At 41.1% G+C, this 12911-nt stretch overlaps 1 protein-coding gene across 40 annotated transcripts in view; it reads right to left on the bottom strand.

Moving 5' to 3' along the window:
* Window positions 1–12911, bottom strand: part of FOXP1 (forkhead box P1) — a 544444-nt gene that overhangs the window by 180067 nt on the left and 351466 nt on the right. For 2 of the 40 annotated variants that reach the window (XM_035106660.3, XM_088662413.1), the window contains exon 1: window positions 444–560. The exons of 37 other annotated variants lie outside the window; for them this stretch is intronic. The gene's annotated coding sequence lies outside the window, so the exon portion shown is untranslated. Of the gene's footprint in view, window positions 1–443; window positions 593–12911 lie in introns of those variants that run through there. One more of the 40 variants, XM_088662415.1, reaches the window with a different exon arrangement.

The raw sequence follows: 12911 nt of genomic DNA, 5'->3' as shown, positions 1-12911 counted from the left end.
CGCAGACCCTCATCAAAGTCCCTCCTGCCCCTCCCTTTTCTTACTGCCATTCCTTCTAAACTTAAGCCAGTAACAGGACACAACACAGAGACAAAACACATCACAAACTTACACACGCTGTAAGTGAAAGCCATCCCTCCTCAAACAACAGCCAACACAGGACTTCTTGAGAAATACATTTGAAAAACAGCGTGCCCCAAAGGAGGGGGGGGGGGACGAGTTAGCAGAAGGCAGCTCCCATTCCGTCTTGTTTTCCTGCCCAACAAGGCAGTAAACAACGTGAATCATCTTATTTTGCTCAGCAATTAAATTTTCCTAGAGCAAAAGAATGCCTCTGCAAGCCGGATAGCAAGTTAAAAGTTCACCATAGCTACATGTTGTACACCCCCCCCCCCCCGAGCATTTAAACAGAGAATACGGAGAGTTTAACAGAGCACTCTTACTGTCTGTCTCTAGTTTGCCGTCTCCTTGCTGAAGATGTATTCTGGCTGTTTCTCTGAAGCAGGGGGTTGAAGAATGGTAAAAAGATGTTTGAATAAACAGGAAGTGCTGTGCAGCTGAAGCACACACTGAAGGGAAAACACACTGGAGCACTGCCCTTTGTAGGCAACAACGGGAGGCTTGCCTCCACAGTAGCAATGTCTGCTTTTATGAAATGACAAAGAAACCACAAGAATTTAAGCAATTTCCCCCCCATCTGCAAAGCTGATAGATCAGCTGGAGCTTGCAGGTAATTTCAAAGTTGTGTTTAACACTCCAAAAAAAATATATATTAATTCTACCCTATTAAAGCAGCTGGCTGACGTGCAGAAATCACACACACACACACACACACACACACACACACACACACACACACACACACATATATATATGTAAAATTCAACGAAACAGCAGCAAATGCATCTTAGCTATGCAGGAAGGCAAATTCTTTATTTGTACATAGTTTTGGAAAGCTTGTTTTTCACACTCTTTGTGGTACCCACGCGCTTATGTCAATAAATGTCTGTTAAGGTTGGCCAGACTTCACAGCAATTATTCAAATTCCTTCATAACATGCCCCCCCCCGACCCATTTAAAATAAATTAGACTTTTGAATCTAAGATCTCAGGAGTGTGCATTCAATATGTTCCAGCAGATGCATTCTCTTTCTTGGGTTCCTTTCAATCACTAAAACAAAGTACCTATTTAAGTCCAGATGACTAAGTAAACTCTCTTCCCTTCAATACCAACAGCCCACTTCCCCCTCCCTTGGCCTTAATTATCAAAAGTCCTGTCTTTTGACATAAGGGGGGGGGCAGAGATGCTGTCAAATAAAGTATACTGGGTTTGGTATTTTGAAGGCAGTTTGCAAAGAGACGAACAGCAGAACAACCATATTCAGCAAGTCATTTTTCTAAAGGGAAAAAAAGACAGGGAGGGAAAGAACAGGAACATTCCCCCCCCCCCTTTAAAGAAAATGTATTGCTGTTGTGCCAATGTGCTACAACCACTGATATTTGTTATTTAGCACGAACTCTCGGACTGTCTGTCATTCTGGGTGCTAATGCTCAGCTAAAATAACTCACTGGGAGCTGTCAATGGGATGTTTACACAGGACGCAATCTTTTCTTCATACAAGGGGATTCCCCCCCCCTTTTTTTACACTGGAATTCATCTTCTTTTGATCTCACATTCAAAGCAACAGCAGCTTGATAGACATGCAAGTCTGAAAGCAAATCCAGACGCTGAAGATAAACCGCCAGAGTATGACAGGCAGGAGCATCTAAAGCTTATAAAAATGAAGAGAACAGCATGTCGTCTGAGTATTACAATAGCAGAAATCAAGAGACATATTAGGTGGAACTGATCAGCCACAAAAACCGTTCAAAAGGCAGATCATAGAAACAGAAAGACTAGGCAAAGTGGTGGTGGGAGGAGAGAGAGAGAATGGGAAAGATCTGCTTTAAAGAGGCCTCACCTTCTCTCTAAGCATTACAAGCTTTCTGCTCCTGGCATGCAAAGTGGAAGAAATTGAGGGTTTCTTGTAAAAAGCCTTTACTAACTCAGCAGTTCTCACCTTTAGCTCACCAGTTAATCTTTTAATTAGGCTTCTCAATTATGTAGGCCAAACATTATTATTATTATTATTATTATTATTATTAATTTTCTTCTTCTTTAAATGCACAGTGTGTGTGTGTTGCTTCTCTTTCCTGCTATAGATGTTACGGGTTAGTTTATCTGTAGAAACTTAGGCTGAGATCCGATACACAGTTAAGCACGCTTTAGTGCCCACTGATTCTAGTGGGACTTAAGGCACCGTTAAATATCTCTGGATTGCACCCCTTATATGGTAGCCATAATGAGACTGTAGTACTCATTAATTGTGAAATCGCTTGGAAATGCCACCCATTTATGTTTCCAGGCCCTTAAGAGCGCCACTTCTTCAAAATTGGTTGGCAATCTGATTAGCTGCTGGGTTCTCTATCTACATTGTTAAAAAGACTCTACTTTGTTATTGGATATTACTTAAATTGGACTATCCCCGAGACAGTTAAATACCAGAGGAGAAAATGCTTATGTGGAAATGATCACTAAAACTTTCTTGAGGAAAATCCATACATTTTTAATTCCTCCCCCTTCTGTATAAGCCTCTTACTTTAATTGAAGTTGCTGAATATAATGAAAAAGTAATTCTCAAACAATTTTGTACTTAGAGATGTTTGTTAACAAACACCGAATGAGCAGGCAGTGTTAGGTTAAAGGGCAGCAGAATTCCACATTATAATTTAGCCTGTGGTTATTTCTGATTAAGAACACCCTCCAGGACAGCAAAGGAAGATCTTCTTTTGCAGCAGGCATAGCTTTTAAAATTAGCCTCTTCTGCATAATAAACCAACAGAAAAACAGCGGATTTGAAGATGCACTGAAACAATTTAAAGTGCAGCAATCAGTTACAATGTGCTTTCTGGGGTGGAAAACTATATGAACCAAGAGACGGGGCAAAACTGCACCTTTTTGAGCAGCTCACACCCCAACTGTAAATATGAGAAAGAAAAATGCATCCTGGATTCTAAAACTGTTATAAGAAAGTCACCTTCTGTCATGCTTATGTAGCTATCTAATGAGCTAAAGGCTGATTATTTATCTTTAAACTGTACTAGTTTAATCTTTTAAGGTCACCACTAATCTGCTTCAACCTTTTTAAAAAATAACAGCTTTCAAGACTTGCCGCTGGAACTCACTAAACCTGGGGGCTGAATGTCATTGGAAGCGAAGCCTTTACCTGAAGCAGCTAGCTGCGCAATGTAAACACTGAGCAAAAATTCTCCGGTAAATCAGAGGCAAACTACAAAGTCTGCATGCTGAGAACGCAGTTCATAACAAGGCTAATCTTACACCATTCCAAAGAAATAAATAATTATCATGATCACAATACAAGGTGACTACCCTTATTTTCTCTAGCGTGTGACTGAGGTTAGATACTGTTCTTGGCAATAATCATTTTGCCTGAACCTCCAGTTGCATTTATTAAGAAGTGTACACAAAAGAGCGGTGACCAGGCTGTATTCCCAAGGAGGTTTGTTATTACTTTTATTTTTACCCTCAGCCATCTTGTGGACTTGAATGTCACCATGGACCTTGAATGTGAAATAGCTTCAAGCTAATAGCTCTAATTGCTTGAAGATGTGCAGGCAGGTGAAACCTGATCTCCCCTGGCCACTGTAGAGACCAGGAACAACACAAGAATGTTTACATAGTGGGTTGAGTTTAATAGACAGTAGAGCTGGGTTTCAGACAGCTAGCAAAAATGCAGCTAATAGGTGACCTCTTAAATGTAGCCCCCCCCCTCCCTCTAGTAAACAAAAGGCCATTTCCATTTATTAAAAAGGGAACATGCTAAATGCCAAGGTTATCTGCCTGCCTAGATGCAGCCCAGGTTAAGATGCACCTGATGTGAAACTTTATCTCTGCAAAACACAAAAGACACCTAACATGTCAGGGCTCAGTGAGATTCAAAGTGATGTCACATTAATTGTGAACTGAATATTTTACAGGACTGGCCTTTCCAGTTTGTCTACAACAGGGGTAGCCAATGTGACAGCCTCCATATGTTGTTGGATTCCAGTCCCATAAGATCCACACAGTAGTAGTGAGGGATAATGGTAGCTGAGGTCCAGCAACATCTGGTGGGCCAAGGGTTAGCCAAACCTGGATGGATGGATGGATGGATGGATGGATGGATAGGCAGGCAGGCAGGCAGGCATATATATAGTACACAGCACAACTGGAAACATTTGTGGAAAACAATGAGCATATGAACTCTCATCTGTGGAATTATTATTATTATTATTATTATTATTATTATTATTATTATTATTATTCCCTGCCACTCTGGATGACTTATAGCATGTATAAAAACATAGTAAAATATCAAACATTAAAAACTTCCTGATACAGGGTTGCCTTCAGATGTCTTCTAAAAGTTATGTAGTTCTTTATCTCCTTGACATCTGAAGGTAAGGCGTTGCACAGAGAGGGTGCCACTACCAAGAAGACTCTCTGCCTGGTTCCCTGTAAGTTCACTTCTTACAGTGAGGGAACCACCAGAAGACCCTCAGAAGAGGACTTCAGTGTCCAGGCTAAACGATTGGGGTGGAGATGCTGCTTCAGGTATACTGGGCTGAGGCCGTTTAGGGCAAGTGTTTAGTGTTTAGCACAAACACCTTGAACTGTGCTCAGAAACATACTGGGAGCCACTCCCAGTCACCAGTCTAGCTGCCGCATTCTGGATTAGTTGTCATTTCCAAGTCACCTTCAAAGGTAGCCCCATGAAGAGCACATTGCAGTAGTCCCAGCGGGAGATGACTAGAGTATGCACCACTCTGGTGAGACAGGCCACAGGCAGGTAGGATCTCAGCCTGCATACCTGATGGAGCTGGTATACAGCTGCCCTGGACACAGAATTGACCTGTGCCTCCATGGACAGCTGTGAGTCAAAAATGACTCCCAGACTGTGCACCTGGTCCTTTAGGGGCACAGTTATCCCATTCAGGACTAGGGAGCCCCCCCACCCGCTGCCCCCCCAAAAAACATTACTTCTGTCTTGTCAGGATTCAACCTCAATCCTTTAGTCTCCAACCACCTCTGGACATTCACATAGAACATTCACTGCCCTCACTGATTCTGATTTAAAAGAGAGGTAGAGCTGGGTATAACCCATATACTGGTGAACACCTAGCCCAACCTTCTTGATGATCTCTCCCAGTTCAACTTCTGCCAGAGGTCAAATCACAAAAGGTGTTTACAAAGAAGTGTAGTCCAGAAAGTAAAAACTCTAGGTCAGCAATACTGTTGCTGTTTAGTCGTTTAGTCGTGTCCGACTTTTCGTGACCCCATGGACCAGAGCACACCAGGCACTCCTGTCTTCCACTGCCTCCCGTAGTTTGGTCAGACTCATGTTCGTAGCTTCGAGAACACTGTCCAACCATCTCGTCCTCTGTCGTCCCCTTCTCCTTCTGCCCTCCATCTTTCCCAACATCAGGATTTTTTCCAGGGAGTCTTCTCTTCTCATGAGGTGGCCAAAGTATTGGAGCCTCAGCTTCACAATCTGTCCTTCCAGTGAGCACTCAGGGCTGATTTCCTTAAGAATAGATAGGTCTGATCTTCTTGCAGTCCATAGGACTCTCAAGAGTCTTTCACAGCACCGTAATTCAAAAGCATCAATTCTTCGGCGATCAGCCTTCTTTATGGTCCAGCTCTCACTTCCATACATCACTACTGGGAAAACCATAGCTTTACAAAGACTTAATAGCTTTGAATTTTTTTTGCAAAATCCTAAAACATGCCTTACATGGCTTGAAACTTGCTGAGAGCTCTGCTATATGTTACAAATTTGTTGCACTTAACAAAAAGGAAAGGGAGACATTTTATAGGGATTGCGGGTTCTCGCTTGAAAAATCAGAAAGGTCAGGAAGAACAGAAACACTTAAGAAAATGGAGGAACGGGTTACTTCTAGCAAGGAAAACAAAGGTGGAATAGATCATATAATAGGAGTTTAGCAACTTTACAAAAAAATGAGGAAACGATGGCCTGAAATATTTTTAGATAAAACAGCAGTATCAGTGTAGAAAGTTAATCACCAACCAACCAATCAGCCAGCCAACCAACCAAAAAACAAATGGAAATACATAGTAAAAAAAAGAATCATATGAATAAACAAAATCAAAACACGTTATTAAAAGAAATGTGCAGTTTGGGAATGGAATGGACTAACTACCCAGAAAATGGTGGGAAGATCTCACCTGCAACAAGAATTTATTATGGTGTTAACAAAGTTTTACATGATGTTTTTATTGGAATATGCTAATATAAAAAAGGACATAAACCTCAAACCTGTTCTGTGAAAACTGGCTGCCAAAATATTTGTTATTAAAAAGGGGGGGGGGAATAGTAAAACGGAAGTATTACTGAAGTCTGGCGAACAACAATAGCTCTGAAAACAAGCCATGAGGGGTAAATATTTTGTATCATCGAACACATGAAGAAGAAAAATGAGAAAGGCCTTCTCCCAAAATAATTGCCAGTAATGGCTGGCTCCTTTTTCTTTTTCCGCCTCCCCCCACCCCCACTCCTTTTTGGCAACTGAAAGAGTTCGTCATTGAAAAAACAGTGTCAATTTAAAGATTTAGTATAAACTAGCTCAAGCCTGTGGGAGGAACACTAAGTGGAAAAAGTAAACACGGTCCTCCCAAGTAGTTCCTTTCTAAGCTATACACACAGACTGTGCCTGGTACCACAGGCTGCCCTGCACATTGAGGAGGTCAGCTAAGCTATGCTAAACTGACAGGTTCCGTTTACAGCAGGGCTAGTACTTTGTTTGGATATACTGGCCTTGGTCACCGCCAGCTTAACAACAGATGGCTAGAAAACTTTCATTATGTTGCACAGGGCCGAGCTGCAAACAATCACAGAAAAACTGTGAAAACTTTTAACTCCCTCCCAGCCGACTAGGAAATGGTTGGCAAGCGCAATGTGTGGAAAAGGCAGGGACGTAGAGGGGAGGGGAGGGGGGGAGGGGTGCACGTTTATTAAACCTGGCCAAAAAAAAAAAAGAGGCAGCAGCATGTGCTTTTCAATTAATTACAGTGAGATGTAATGATTAATCACATTTGTACATGATCCACTGGATGCGCCCTAACAGAGGGGGCACACAAGTGTAAGCTTCCCAAAGGAGTCGTCCAAACGGCAGCTATACTGCCATGATAAGCCCCTTGGTAACTGGGGGAAAGGAGGGAACGGGCAATTCTTTTTGCAGCATTCAGATCAAGAACAGAGGAGCCAAGCAGCCTTCTCTGCTTGACCCATACAAGCAACAACAGGGGGGAAACTCCACCTTTTTTAGGTTAGGACATGCTCAAATGTCTCTTATTCATTTCTCTTTCACGATTCCTCCAAGGAGCTCAGGGTAACATGCATGAAGGTTGTGTTTTACAGACAACTATTCTGCTAGGTACATGAGGCGGAGAGTGTGGTTAGACCAATGCCATCAAGGAAGCCTCGTAGCTGAGGAAGGATCTGAACCCACATCTCTCTGGTCCAGGTCCAACAACAAACAACTACACCACATTGAAACTTTCAAACTTTCGAGCTGCTTACACCTCCTCAGTTTCTCAGTGCCAAACATCAACCGCAGATCCCTGACTGGTTTTTTTTGTTTTTGTTTTTGGTCTTTTCCGCTTTCAGGGCTGTTACCTTGAGAGTATTTGCAATGTGACAACGTCAAATCTATCCAGGGCATCATTCTGGACATAAGTTGTGTTGACAGATTATGTTCATATATCTTAACCTTAGGCTTCCCTGCAAGGAGATCTTTGAAAGAAGGTTGTTCACCTCTGCAAAAGATCCCACTAGCACAGTGCTGTCATGTGAAGGTAAGAGGAGTATGCCAAATAATCTAACACCCAGATTTAAATATGATTTAACCAAATCTATATATAATTTAAATATTCATTACTTTGATTTGATTCATCTGCACCCTAATATTGTCTAATGCTCCAAGGTGGGTTATAAATGCACCTTGTGAGGTTTTATTCAATTGGCAATCTTATATATGTCTCATCACAGGCAACACGTTCTTCCATATTATTCAAGAAATGAACAAATCTGTTTTTCCACAAATGTATTTTAGAAGCGACTCTTTCCTGTTATTGAAAGAAAATTGTGTTTATTACTCCTTTAGCATAGTGTAAACTCATAAACGTCAACAGAGAGTACAAGGAAAACTGTCAACTAAATATTGTTTCCTTCATGAGCTGCTCTTCCAAGTCAATTACGCCTTTCAACTTCTGGGGCATTGTATGATAAACTGGCAGTAAAAATCATTCACATTAATATACCATGGTGCCTTGCCTGCAAAAGGTAATTAAAGAAGTAAATGACTCATAAGAATAGACATATTAGCTGCAAAATGAAAGGCAACTGAGCTGCCACATGAAAATATGTACCATTAAGATACTGCATTTTCATATTCCTGTAATCAGCTTCAGTAGACTAATGCTTATTTAATCCAGTTCTGCGCTAAGTCCATCAACAACTGTTTTTTGCTGTTTTCTCCTTGACTGAACATTATGTGTGCAGGTTTGGAATAAATACCGCAATGAGATTTTTGCATACTCAATTGAAGGACTGTTTTTTCCATTATTATTTTTTAAAAATGAAACTATTTCTTCCCCTCTCTATCACATCCTCTTTACACATGCGGAGGAAAGTATAACACAGAAGGTTACCACAAACACGTTTTGTCACCAGACAGGATCCATCCACATCACAACCCAGAACCCATATATTCTGATTCATAATACTATCATAGCACAGAAGAAAGATTAGCCACCCTTTCTTTTTACCAATTCTACCCCTCGATTTATGAAGCACTCTGTTGTGTTAACAAGTTCATTTCATTATTGGTAGAAAAATAAGAACAATGTACCAAAACGCATTGTTCAAACACACACCTGAGATGCTGTTGAGAAATAAAATAAAATATATACTGTACAACAAAATTTTGAAGGTAGGTGTAAGAAGAATGGGTGGATGATGATAAGACAGGGTGAAGGATCTTCCACCAACTTGCTAGGGCAATCCTATTCATTCTTAAGGCAGCATGGGCCAGGATGGTGCTGCATGAATAAAACTATGATTTAGTTCTGCTCATAATTAGCTCTCTCTGTCACTTGCCTTGCCTTGCTGTTTTTCCTGCCAATTTTTAATTGTGTTTCCATCTTTTCAGGCTCAATGTAAAAACAAGAAAATAAGAAAATAAATTGACGCCAATGCAAACAGGCACATTAAGAGAGTACCCCAATTTAACTGGCTTTAGCAGAACTGCAAAGCATGGTATAACACTTGGGAAAACGGTAGCACTTAGCATGAAGGTGATGAATTGCCCAAACATTGCAACTGAATTTATACCTAAAGCCCGAATGAGGCCCGTCACACCTCTTTGCATCCGACTCTTGTTTCCGGCCCCCAGTTCTACATCTATGGGCTGTAACTGGCAGACAGAAAGTGTGGGGCAGACCCAGGCTCTGGTGACAGCAGCATGGGAAACAGATAAAGACACCTGCCATTCTCAGCAGTGCAGCTTTTAATAATACTGGCACTGATGGAAAGGAAATATGGTACTTTTATTTCTTTACCATCCATCTTTCCTCCAAGGAGCTCAAGATGGCCTAAATGCTTCTCCCCACCCCCCTCACTTTATCCTTGCCACAACTATCTGAGGTAGATTTGACTGTGTGTGGGGGACACTGGCTCAAAGTCACCCTGTGAGTTTCATGGCTGAACGGGGAATTTGAACCCTGGTCTCCCAGGTCCTATTTTGGCACTGTAACCATTATAATGCATTAGGCATGAGAAAATGTTTGTGCTGGTTTCAGCATGAACATATCTTTTTTGTGGGTAAGGGAATTTCTCCCCACCGGTCTATCAAAATAGCCATATATGAAAGTCACTTTCCTGGGTTCTTCCACATTGTAGCATCATGCAACAATGAAGACAAGAAACAGAATTTGGAGGAGGCTCACACAAATAGGAACAATTGTGATTCTGAGTGGCTCCTACATAGCTCTATGGCACAGTAAATGGACAGAGAAACACATCAAGAATGTTGTAGAAGGCACAAAAAGTTTCACAAGGAGTGGATTTATCTCTCATTCCAACCAAGTCTCTCAGTATACAGTATATCATTACTTCTTCTTTGGCGATCACTCGTAGCCAAGTAAGATTGTCTTCCATAAACACGGTTTTAACAATGAGTCCCTAAGTGACTGTGGAGGCCAATTCTGGACCCACACATTCTTCCATAGTGGGGACATTGGTTCCCGGGCGGGAGTTGATTGCGGTGTGGATTTGTCTGTGTGGATGCCTGCTTATTGTCTTCCAAAGCAACTACTCTATTCCGAACTTAAAAATGGAAAGCGTAATGCTGGTGGTCAACAAAAGAGGTTTAAAGACTGTCTCAAGGCAAATCTAAAAAAAATGTAGTATAAACACCAACAACTGGGAAACACTGGCCTGCGAGCGCTCCAGTTGGAGAACAGCCTTTACCAAAGGTGTCATGGACTTTAAAGATCATTACTTAAGCTCATGTGAGGAAATGGCTGTCATTCACTTCCATGGGGAAAGTAAGTTGCTATTTTGCAGACACTAATATAGTGGAAGTCAAATCAGCCACTGACATTAAGCGCCCAAACTTCCACTAAGAGGGATCTCAGGACAGGTTGCGATCAATATACTTGGGTGAGGAGCTGCATCTTATTATATATGGACAGTTCCCCAAGTAGGTTCTAATATTGTATCTGATCTATTCAGCAAAGTGCTGAGGTGAGACTCCTTCCTTAACAGGAAAGAAAGAATAATAATACACAAAATATGAGAAGACACTGACAGCGAAACTGGCAAACTGATCTTTTAAGGGTCAAACAATAGATTGTAAGATTACCACCTTCTCATTAAACAATGATGTTAACCTTACGGCCTCTGTTAGCCTCTCCTAACAGATGGAAAACATCCACCTCTCAGGTAATCTAGGTAATCTAACTTAACCCCGTATGTGAGAATGTGTGTTTCCTTTGCAAGCAGGAAAGTGTTCTTTTTCTTTCATATCAATGGCACAGTAATCATTTCTTCAGTCTCACTCCATAAACGCTAAGATCAATAGCAGTTGGCAGAACCATTGAGGAACTGTGATGTCTAAGGTTTTCAAACTTGCTTACTGTGAGAAATATAATTACGTTTTTGGGTTTTTTTAAATAAAAAAACGATTTGAAATAACTCTACATAGAGAAAGGAGACTATGTATTTACTGTGTTCAAATGTGTTAAGTTATGTTAATAAATTAAAGGAATCCTAAGAATTGTATTGGCCAGGGATTTCTAATTTTTTAAAAAATAAAAAAAGAGTCTCCCAAATATAATGATGTCTGTTACTCCTTTAAAAGACTCCACACTGTGCATCTTGTTGCCCCATATAAGCTTGGAACTGACTCCCAAAACACTTGTGTGAGCCCACCTCCCTTCAAATCATTTCTCAAAACCCACCTTTCTCACAACCCCATAGTTTCCATGCCTTTTGGGGGTGGGGAATGGCAACCAGGAAATAGGAGAGGAGGGCAGCAAATGAGCACATGGAGAGATTAGATGAAAATAGCAGGATGGTAAATTAATCAAGTAAGATGGGGAAACTAAGGTAAGGGTAGATGGAAAAGTAAAAATAAGGACTACTGGTAGAGGGGATGAGGGAGAGAAATTGGAGGAGAGATCAGAGAAGATGGTTTAAATTATAGCATTGCAGAAGTAGGCCAAGGCTTGGGAAGAGTGTTGAAAGGGAGGAGCCAACAGGAGAGGCCTTAGCGGAACATCAAAGGTAGAGAAGGGATACTGACGAGTCTTAGAGATGAGATTGCACAGGTATAGTGGTTCTGCTTGGTCAAGTAAATAATAAATGAAAAGGAGAAGTGGGAAAAGTCAGCCAACTTCTGTTCTCCAGAAGCATTCAGCTGCAAAAGTACACGAGCGAAAATATCAAATGGAGACAGTGAGCCAGGGGGGGTGGAAGGAGTAAATAGTATTATGGAATGTCCTTCTTGGTAAGGTACATTCACATAATTGATATTTAAGCAGTTTTTTTTTTTAAAAAAAAACCCTGTTCACCCAGAAATTTGGGGGTTGAAATATATTGTTTCCAGCAAGCTTAAATACTAGTTGTAAAGATATTTGTTTGTAGTCAATGCACTGTGTTTATTGTTTTGCTGTTTGTCTCCATGGGTTCATTTGAAAAGAAGAATGGGATAAAAATCTAATAAATTAAAAATATGTTTGGAGGGTTGAGTAAATATTTCAAGAATTGAACATAGAGATGAAGTTAAGGTGACAACTACAAAGTCTATAGAACAGAGAGAAGCAGTAGAGGAGTTAGGACAATGATTCAGAGAAGGGCACTAGATCAATGGACTGAAGGTCACAGAAGGAGCTGGAAGCAGCACATTGCAAGGATGGGCTGTGTGAAATATTGAAAGGGAGAAGGGAGTGACAATTCCACAGAAAAATAGTCATATGCAGAGCAGTTCTTGATGAAGACAAGATCAAGAGAGTGCCCAAGTCAGCATGTGGGAGAGTCAGTCCAGAGGTGAAGGCTGACGGAAGCAGCTGGATCCGAAGAAAATCCGTGTTGAAATAAGAAAGTATCAGAGCTATCAGAGGAGCTATCAGAGTAGAAGACAGTCAGTCAGGCACCAGGGTCTAAGATGAAGGTTGAGAGGAGCCAGGAGGGTTACACAGAATAGAAAAACAGAAACATATAGGACATATAAATGTAAAGGTCCGTCTAGTCCAGCATCCTATTCTCTCAGGGGTCAATCAGATGCCTGTGG

Source organism: Zootoca vivipara, chromosome 2 (assembly GCF_965207765.1).
Source record: "Zootoca vivipara chromosome 2, rZooViv2.hap1.1, whole genome shotgun sequence".
In the NCBI taxonomy this organism is placed as follows: Eukaryota; Metazoa; Chordata; class Lepidosauria; order Squamata; family Lacertidae; genus Zootoca; species Zootoca vivipara.
The sequence above is the reverse complement of the archived record's forward strand: the minus strand, read 5'-3'. Positions and strand labels throughout refer to the sequence as shown.